Consider the following 9868-nt stretch of genomic DNA (forward strand, 5'->3'; position numbering starts at 1 on the left):
AGGCTATTTGGCTACAGGGGCATAAGAGCAAAGCTGCACAATTTCTTGATCCCTATAAACTCAATCTAATTGGGTATAATTTGATGTTGTAAGGAGCCTAGATATATCTGTTAAAGTGTAAAAGCTAAAATGTGTAAATGGTTTTATTTATGATGATCACATGAGGTGAGCATTATGACAGTGTCACTGGCTGAATGACTAATTAGGCTTTTGGTTTTCAATAAATGATATTTAAAAGTGAAAGAGTGCCTAGCTGACTGAACCTCATGTAGTAGAAACACCTGTGCAAATCTGGAAGCCAGCGCTGTACTTGAGTGTGAGGCTCTCTTTTAGGCACAGCTGGACCAATTACACTCCCAGGTTTCCTCCAGGTGATAGACTTCTCAGCGGCAGTCACATAAAAGCCTTTGGTAATACTGCATTTTCTGTTTTATACGCATCAATTTACCTAGGAGATGGATGTGAATCTTAACACATCTTAGAAATAACAAATATAATATAGTTTCTCTTAGGTCTTTTTTAACCCTTTAGGTGTAAAAATAACAATGAACTCTTTGTCACCTACTTTGACACAGTTACACAAAGGTAAAAAATCACATTTAAAATGACTTCCCAGGGGTATCTAGGTGGCTCAGTTAGTTGAGGTTCTGACTTTGGCTCAGGTCATGATCTCACAGTTCGTGGGTTCAAGCCCCGCGTCAGGCTCTGTGCTAACAGCTCAGAGCCTGGAGCCTGTTTCCAATTCTGTGTCTCCCTCTCTTTGCCTTGTTCACACTCTGTTTCTCTCTCTCTCTCTCTCTCAAAAATAAATATTTAAAAAATAAAATTAAATGACTTTCCATTATAACTGAGTACTTTGGTTTGTATTAGAGTCTGTTACTTTGAATAAAGAAAAAAGAAACAACCAGCTATATCATTCAATTATATTTTTATTTTTATTTTTTAAGTTTTTATTTATTTTTGACAGAGAGAGAGAGAGAGCGAACATGAGCTGGGGAACCGGGACAGAGAGAGAGGGAGACACAAAATACAAAGCAGGCTCCAGACTCTGACATGTGAGCACAGAGCCCCATGCAAGGCTTGAAGTCACGAACCATGAGATCATGACCTGGGCCAAAGTTGGTCACTTAACCGACTGTGCCACCCAGGTGCCCATATATCATTTAATTATTTAAGGTGTTTCTTAATGTTAAAGAAAATGGAAGGAAAAGTATAACGAAGATAAGTGGTCATTGTGGAAATAATTTTCTTACTAATATATGTGATTCTGATATTGCTTCCCCAAAACTTGAAACTGTTTCTCTTGTATTCAAAATATCTCTTATGAACAATGAAAATATACTCTGTATACTCTGCCTAAATAGATTTATGTACATGTACATATGAATTTTAACTTTGCATATTGCAAATTTAGTGATCAATTTAAAAATACTTGTGATTAGAAGAGGTTTTTTTTTTTTTTAATGTTTATTTACTTTTGAGAGAGAGAGAGACAGAGTGTTAGCGGGAGAGGGGCAGAGAGAGAGGGAGACACAGAATCCAAAGCAGGCTCTGGGCTCTGAGATGTCAGCCCAGACCCCAACGCCGGGCTTGAACTCATGAGCCATGACGTCATGACCAGAGCCAAAGTTAGAGCCTTAACTTTGACTGAGCCACCAGGCCACCCCCCCGAAGAGTTTTTTAAAGGCACTGGGTTCATAATGAAATCTCTGCGAGAGGTGAGCCATCTTAACATTTTTAACAATGTGAAGTTCAAGGAATCATCTATACCCGTGGTCCTCAAAGGGTATTTGAGTTCATCTGTTAAGATTTGCTAATAATTAACTTAAAGATTGACACAAGTATATGACCACCTATATGGCCGCCTATCATGAGTGATCCTGAGGAGAGTTTAGGTGTCCTAAACAAAGGTATTGACATAAGTTCTTGGTGCATTCATTTGATTTCTGCATATTGTGATTATTGAGGTTTATTTGTGCCTGACTGGTTGGATTTGAAGATTATATTAATTAGTTTTAATGAAAAGAAACCTCTCAAAGTGAACAAATTGTTCAAAAGCGATTCCTGGAAAGAAATCACAGCTTGAATATGTTACTAATACCACAAGTGAAAATAAACAAGAGCCTACCCTTCTAAAACTAACACTGACTCTTCTTTACCACATTATGTTCTAAAAACAATAACATAATAATAGTATTTTATGTTGATAAAAAATAATTGAAATTTTCAAGGAGAATGAAATATAATTACATGCATTACATTATATTAAGGACGAATCTTATACTAAATGTTTATTTAGTCCTTAGACATTAGGAAATCATAGTAAAAAACCATCATAAGTAGCAGGACACTGAAAAACTAAGCATTTGGAAGATGATCATTTCTTCAGTAATGTTTAGGGTCATGTGCTAATTCAGTACTTTGTAATATTTAATCAACTGTAGTAAAGGCTTAGATGACAATTTTAAAGTTTCTTAATAAGGAAGGGCAAAACGCCATCTACAATTAGGGAAATTTTTTTTTTCTTAATTTAAAAGTTAGTTGAAATATTATAGGAGAATTAATATGGAGACACATTAAAACACATTTCTGGTTAGAAAATTCTATTGGGAAATGCCTGGGAAACACTGATAAAGAAATTTTTAAAATATATTTCATGTAGTTGGAGAAGTTTGCTATACAGATGGAGAAACATATGGGTTTTTCTAACATTCAGAGCATGGTACTTGCTAGATTATATTTCTTTTTGTGAACGATCAAAAGAAGATGTCCTGGGAGCTTGGGTGACTCAGTCAGTTAAGCCTCTGACTCTTGATTTCGGTTCTGGTCTTGATCTTATGGATCTTGAGTTTGAACCTGGTGTCAGGCTCTGCGCTTAGTGAGCCTGGTTGCAATCCCCTCTCTTCCTCTCTCTCTCTGCCGCTACCCTGCTTGCTCTCTGTCTCTCTCTGTCTTTCTCTGTCTCCCTCTCTCTCTCAAAATAAATAAACTTAAAAAAAGATGTCCTATAAGAGATGTAATCTCAATATAAATAAGTTGATTAAAAAAATTAACTACAACTATTTTATGGACAAAGTATATACATATAACCACCGGGAAAACTGCTAATCTATTTGGAATTACACTTAAGGTTCCTGGCTCTGGTTATAAAGATAACTTCACAACTGAAATTCATTCATTCTATTATGTAGAGAGGACTTTGAAAATGAAATTGCACCATTTTCAATGTCATAAATATAGTTAGTTTTGTAAAAATAAGATTTTTAAACAGCAGGACTCTATGTTTTTTAACACAATTGGAGTGACCATGAAAGTCTTTTTCAACCACAGTAATTTTTTATTTGTCTCAAGCCAAGTACTTAAAGGAGTTGACAACTTAACAAAAAGATACAATTTTTCTTTTAAAAAAGACAAAATGTTCCAAATTTGCTGACTTTTTCAGAGATGAATCTGTATACCACTACCTAGAAGATGTGTTGTTTTATTTGTTTGTTTTTGGGTGTTTTTTTTAAAGAAAGCACATAATCTGTCTCTTCAAGTTAAAGGTGACAGTTTAACAATAAGAGAGAAAATGAATTTTCTTTCAAAGAACCTTGTGTTATGACAAGAGAATTTTGATAATAGGCACTTGGAGATGCTCTCACCATTATGTAGCTTTGTTGATGAAAACAATTGTAAGAGTATAACCTATAAACTCTAAAATCTGTTTATCTGGAAACAGAATTTTCTCAGCTTTAAAATTTACTCAAGATGAAGAGGTTTTGTAGATTTTATATCTCTGTTTTAAACAGAACATTATGTCAGTTGTTTGGTAAGCTTTAATTGAAATCAGGAAAGGTAAAACGTTGCTGGCTCAATTTCATAATTATCCGCTGTGATGGACAAGATAGAAAAAACCACCATGCTTTAGTAGAAGCAGCCAGTGAAACGCCTTTTCTCTTTGAATCTATGTATTATTGTACAGTATCTTTTCTAGGTATAAATACCACTTAACCAACCACTGAACTTATAAACCAGACCTCAGAATAAGTGTATCACAGTCTTTTATGTGAATATTAATAAAAACAATTTCTAAATATTCTCCAATGAGGCATCTGCCCACATTCTTCTTTTTGATCTTTCGAATTCAGGATGAAGATCTCTGGATGCCACTGACCTATGTCTGCGTCCTGTTTCAGATGCCCTATAACTGAGCTACCGTGAGGAAGGAGACTTCATCCTACTAGGAGAACCTACTTTTCACATGAGCCTCAACAGTAGCTCATTTCGAGACAGAAGGTCAAATATTTCTATGTGCTATTAATTCTCTACTTGTGCCTTTAGTCTGAAAGAAAACATTATCTTGCCTTTTAAAAAGAAATTGAAGTGTAACATATTTACATTTGCCCCTGTTTTCTTCTCAAAGCAAAACTTTCTACTTTTGCACTGACCCTACTCCACTGTCCTCACCACACCCCTTTCCCTCATCAGTTTCTCTCTTTCTATTTCTCTCTGCCTTCAAGCACTCTTGATTCTTTCCTGTTTTTTTTTTTTAATAGTTTATTGTCAAATTAGTTTCCACATAACACTCAGTGCTCATCCCCAAAGTGTCCTCCTCCATGCCCATCCCCCCCTCCCCCCACATCCATCAGTCCTCAGTTTTTGTCAGCATTCAAAAGTCTCTCATGGTTTGCTTCTCTCCCTTTCCCCCACCATTTCCGCCCTTCTTCTCCCCCTTGTTCCTCCGTCAAGTTCCTCCTAATCCTCCTATACGTGCAAACATACAGAAATGCTGATGCATAGGAGCACATGTACCCCAATGTTCATAGCAGCACTCTCCACAATAGCTAAAACATGGAAAGAGCCTAAGTGTCCATCAACAGATGAATGGATCAAGAAGATGTGGTTTATCTATACCATGGAATACTACATGGCAATGAGAAACAATGAAATCTGGCCATGTGTAGCAACATGGATGGACCTTGAGGGTGTTATGCTGAGCGAGATTCTTTCCTGTTTTGAAAACAAAGAAACCAACAAACATTCACGGATCTTGTACTGTACTTTAGTTAACATTTACCTTGTATTCCCTTATTTCCATAGCATCCAAAAATAGGGAATCTATTTTCTGTTCAAGATTTATCTTCACTTACTCCTTTTTCACATCCCTTGAAAATATGCCCTCCGTTGTTTATACGCGAAGATTTTTCCTTCTCTTAAAGGTCACTAATGCCTAACTGAAAATTAAATGCCATTTTTCTTATTTGAATTCTCCATGGCCTGTCTGCGGCATTTCACACATTAACCAAAACCTTCCTCACCCCCTTTTTGGAACATGGGACTTCAATTCCATGACATTATAGCATCTTGCTTCTCTACAATTCCTTAACATTCTTTGTCCAGATCTCCAAGATTCCGAGTCTCATAATTCAGCCCTATCTAGTCCCTGTTCTCTGGATCAAAGAGGGATCTGTTCTTTATATAGACACTTTTAAAAAATTTCCCTTGAAGAATTCATCTCATCATCTGATTCAGTCACGAAACTGTCAGGAAACTAAATTTATACCCAGATTACCCACAGGAAGAGACTTACAGAGATGTGGGCAGTGTTAAGGGCTCAAAAAAGGGGTTGTGTGGTACCCAGACAGTAATGGTTTCAGGAAATTCTCTTTACATCAAGGCCTGAAGGAAAAGGGCAGATGCAAACTTCTAAGAAAGTAGGGAGGCCTGAAACCCAGCAGGAGGTAGCTGCTAAGAGCAAGCTATGCTTGCGGAGGGACACAGCTACTGTCAAAAATCAGACTTGGAAGAAGGGAGGAAGCAGGGAACAAGCAAGGAAGAAATCCCCTTGACGACTTTCTGCTCTTACCACCCTCAACCCCGTAATTTCCTGTGTCTGCCCTCTATATCCCAAACCCAGTCTGAAGCTGGCTGGCAAGCGAGGCTGGATAAAAGTTACAGAAATCAGCTTTCTGAGGCTCAGGGTGAGCAGAGGAGAACAGCAGAGATCATCTTATCTGGGGAGTGAAAGATGATAGCCAGCACGTCCTCTCTGGGCTAGTGACTGCATTTTTCTTCAGTTACATCTCTCATAGAAACCTAATTTCCAGGCCAACTGTCTATTAGCTATTTCCACATGATTTCCCTGCTATCCTGTCAAACACAGTATGTCTAAAAACAAATACCATCTCCTTTATCTAAACCTGTCCCTGAAATGCTTTCCATTTCAAGCAATACAGTGCTTGCTCTGTAATTTTCTCTGACCTGCATCCCAGTTCCACTATTCCAATTCCAGGGCTATAGTCAACTTCTACTTAATTCTGAGACTTACTGTTACTTTAAATCACACTTCTTGAAATTTATTGCCTTATTTTGTCTCCAATACTCATTTCATCTTTCTTTTCCTTGTTACCCATATCCCTGGGGATTGAAGTTCTGTCCTAGTGGCTAGACTGTGGTGACCTGTTGACAGTCTTCTGAGCAGCTGTTGTTTATCTAGGCTGCTGGTTCCCTAAAGATCCCCTATTCTTGAAGTCCCAGATTTCCTTCCTCTATGTGCATCTCTCAGGAAGTTTTCTGGGTCAGACTTTCACATTGCGGACTGCCTGCCTGGGCGTCTCCTTGTGGCTAGTGTTAGTCTCCAGACACAGTGGTCCATTATATTAGACTATATCTTCTCCACTTCTGTCCACATCTGTACTCCCTAGTGCCGGCCTCATTCCTGCAAGCTGATCTAATACTGGGTGTTAGTCCTTTCCAATTGGAGGAATTAACCGGGTTATTCAAAGTTATGGAGTGACTGTAATCTGGACTATGGTAAATGGTGAATCCTTAGCTCCAGCTTACTAAGCCAGAGAACTTTACCATTTACTTTTCTAATTAAAAAAATACAATTATAAAAATTTAGTTGATATAAAAAAGAATAAAAAGCAAATCAAACCCACATATATATATATATATATANTATACACATATAGGTAAAGGTTTATATAATGTTTCATATATCTTTAAAAACACTATGTACATATGTATACAATATATTCATAAATGTAAATAAATAAAACATGTATAGATATGTATAAATAGATGTATATGTATATGTATAGATATACTATATGTACAGATATGTGGTACTATTTTGTACTCAATGTCTTTAACTTAACATTTGTATGAACATTTAACCAAAGTATTCATCCTTAATACTTTGGGGAAATATGATTTTATTGGGTACACAACATTGCAGGCAAGAATATTCCATAATCCATTTTTCGCTCATATGGTTGAATGCTTTATATTGCTTATAGCTTTTCCGATAGCATATATTTTTGTTAAACACCAGATTTTTTCCCTTTAGGACAGAATTTTCAAAGTGGAATTACTAATTCAAAGGCGATTAAATTTATACAAAGGCTGTTGATACATATGGCCAAGTTGTTGTCTTAACAAAATGTACCAGTATCTTCCTCTACCAGTAGTATCTGTGCATACATGTTCCAATGCCCCTCTCTTGTCACACCCTCTTTTGAAATTTATTTATTTATTTTGAAAGAGAGAGTGCAAGCACATGTGAGTGAGCAGGGGAAGGGCAGAGATAGAGAAGGAGAAAGAGAATTCCAAGCAAGCTCCATACTGTCAGCTCAGAGCACAATGCAGGGCTCAAACTCACAAACCATGAGATCATGACTTGAGTCAAAATCAAGAGTCAGATGCTTAACTGACTGAGCCACCCAGGTACCCCACCACATGCTTTTTATGATGAATATTTTTACATTTAAAAAATTTCAGTTGCAATTAACACTGAGTGTTATATGCAAGTGATAAATCACTAAATTCTAACCCTAAAACTAATACTACATTATATGTTAACTAGCTGGAATTTAAATAAAAACTTGAAACAACAACAACAAAAATTTCCTCCCTTTGTGAGGCCCAAATTTTATTGTTGTTTAAATGACTTTTTGTTTTTGATTCATCATGAAGAATAGGAAAGGTTTTAAAGAAACTGCAATCCTTATTCTGTCTCCCAGTCAGAACATAACAGAAGACATCTTACTTTTCCTTGTTGCCTCTCAAACTTATACTCTATAGACTTGTATTATCTGTTTACCTCACGAAGTTAGGAAATGATGAGTGTGAGTGGCTGAAAGAAGAACCATGCACCAGCAGTGTAAAAAGTACCCAGGAGTCTTCCAGGACACGTGTACAGCAGCCCTCATGTTAGAGGGTGCAACTGGAGGCCATGTCGGACAAGGAAGGAACTTGGCTTACAGCGCGTGACACTAGCAACCCCCCTCCCACCTTCTTTTGCTCCGTGATAAAACATGTAGAGGAACAGACAAGTTTTAATTTCTTTGCATCGTTTTTTTTTAAAGCTATGTTGAGCTTCCCTCACCCTACCATCTCTGTTTGATGAATGTGATCCTGGTCGATTAGAAAATACAGCACTATAAAGTTCTGTAGACTCTTCTTAATTTTGAGAACTGAAGTGTGAAATTCTTCAAAGGGTGACACTAAAGGTATATAATGCTGTCCTGTTTTGGGAATTAGCTCAGTAAACCTATTTCTAATGTTGCCCATAAAAAAGTAAAGCCATTCTCTTTAGTTTGTTCCATGAAGCTTTACTTCCATTTACCAGCCATTCCCTCTGTAAGCAGAAGAGGATCTTGAAGATATATATGTATGAATTGCTATCTCACTGTTTTAAAGACAATGAATCCTTCATGTGAGAGTTATAGTATGTGCTGTATTGTCTCTGTGATAAATGAAAGGTACAACAATAGCAGTAAATATTTATCTTAGTCAGAATAAAAGCTCAGAAATACTCTTTTTGTGTTGTTAATTTCCATCTTTCCTTGTCATTAGCTTTGTACTACTTCTTGTCAATTTCACACTAGGGAAACAGTGCGAAACAAATGGAGAAGAGTTTTTGGCATCCTCTCTCCCTTAAAAAAAGAAGGAAAAAAAGGGAATCCCAACTGCAAATAGCATTTAAATCAAGATTATAGTTGCAGCTTCTGATATTAAAAAAATGTTTTCTGGGGCACCTGGGTGTCTCAGTTGGTTACGCATCAGACTCATTACGCTCAAGTCATGATCTCACGGTTTGGGAGTTCAAGCCACGTATTGGGCTCTGTGTTCACAGCTTAAAGCCTGGAGCTCGCTTTGGATTCTGTGTCTCTCTTTCTCTCTCTCTGCCCCTCCCAAACTGACGCTGTGTCTCTCTCTGTCCCTCAAAATAATAAACATTAAACAAATGTGTTCTTAGTTGGAGACTGAAAACATGGATGTGATCAAAAGTTTCTTCTCTTATCAATTTCTGTTTTCTTTTATAGGAATTTGCTATTTTTTAAAGGTGAGTTACTAAATTCCTGATTTGGGTTTTAAGTCTGAAAACTGTTATCTTGAAAAGGAACATTTTAGAAAGAACCTATACATAATACTAAAATCCTTTCCATCAGTCTTTTGTAACATGTGCAGTGAAGTATGTCCTTCTTGAATTCATAATTAGAAGGAGGAGGAGATGGCTAAGACTTAATGTAAAATTATGTAGCTATTAAATAATAACTAATGTATTTCCAGTGACTATTTTTTGTAGTGGAGTAAGCCAAACACTTAAGAGGTGATTTTTTTAAAAAGATGAAACAAATATATATATTCTCTTCTAAGCAAACTCACTATATATATATATCAGAATCACTTCACAGCTAAGCTTCAAATTACTATGTGTTAACTCTATGGAATTTGTGTTCCAGATCCTTTTCATAGATATTGTAATATAGACACTTTTGGAACAAGAGTTCTTATACCACCATCAGCGATTTTATCCTTTCCACTTTATTTTCAAACTGTTCCTCTATGAAAATTATTTTCAAAGGCATTTGACCTACTT

At 36.5% G+C, this 9868-nt stretch overlaps 1 long non-coding RNA gene across 2 annotated transcripts in view; it reads left to right on the top strand.

Moving 5' to 3' along the window:
* Positions 1–6914, top strand: part of LOC144240380 (uncharacterized) — a 145532-nt gene extending 138618 nt beyond the window's left edge. For both annotated transcript variants that reach the window (XR_013337698.1, XR_013337697.1), the window contains exon 4: positions 4131–6914. This is a non-coding gene — a long non-coding RNA (uncharacterized LOC144240380). The remainder of the gene's footprint in view (positions 1–4130) is intronic.
* Positions 6915–9868: the final 2954 nt, after the last annotated feature.

The sequence above is a fragment of the Crocuta crocuta genome, unplaced genomic scaffold (assembly GCF_008692635.1).
Source record: "Crocuta crocuta isolate KB4526 unplaced genomic scaffold, BGI_CrCroc_1.0 scaffold247, whole genome shotgun sequence".
In the NCBI taxonomy this organism is placed as follows: Eukaryota; Metazoa; Chordata; class Mammalia; order Carnivora; family Hyaenidae; genus Crocuta; species Crocuta crocuta.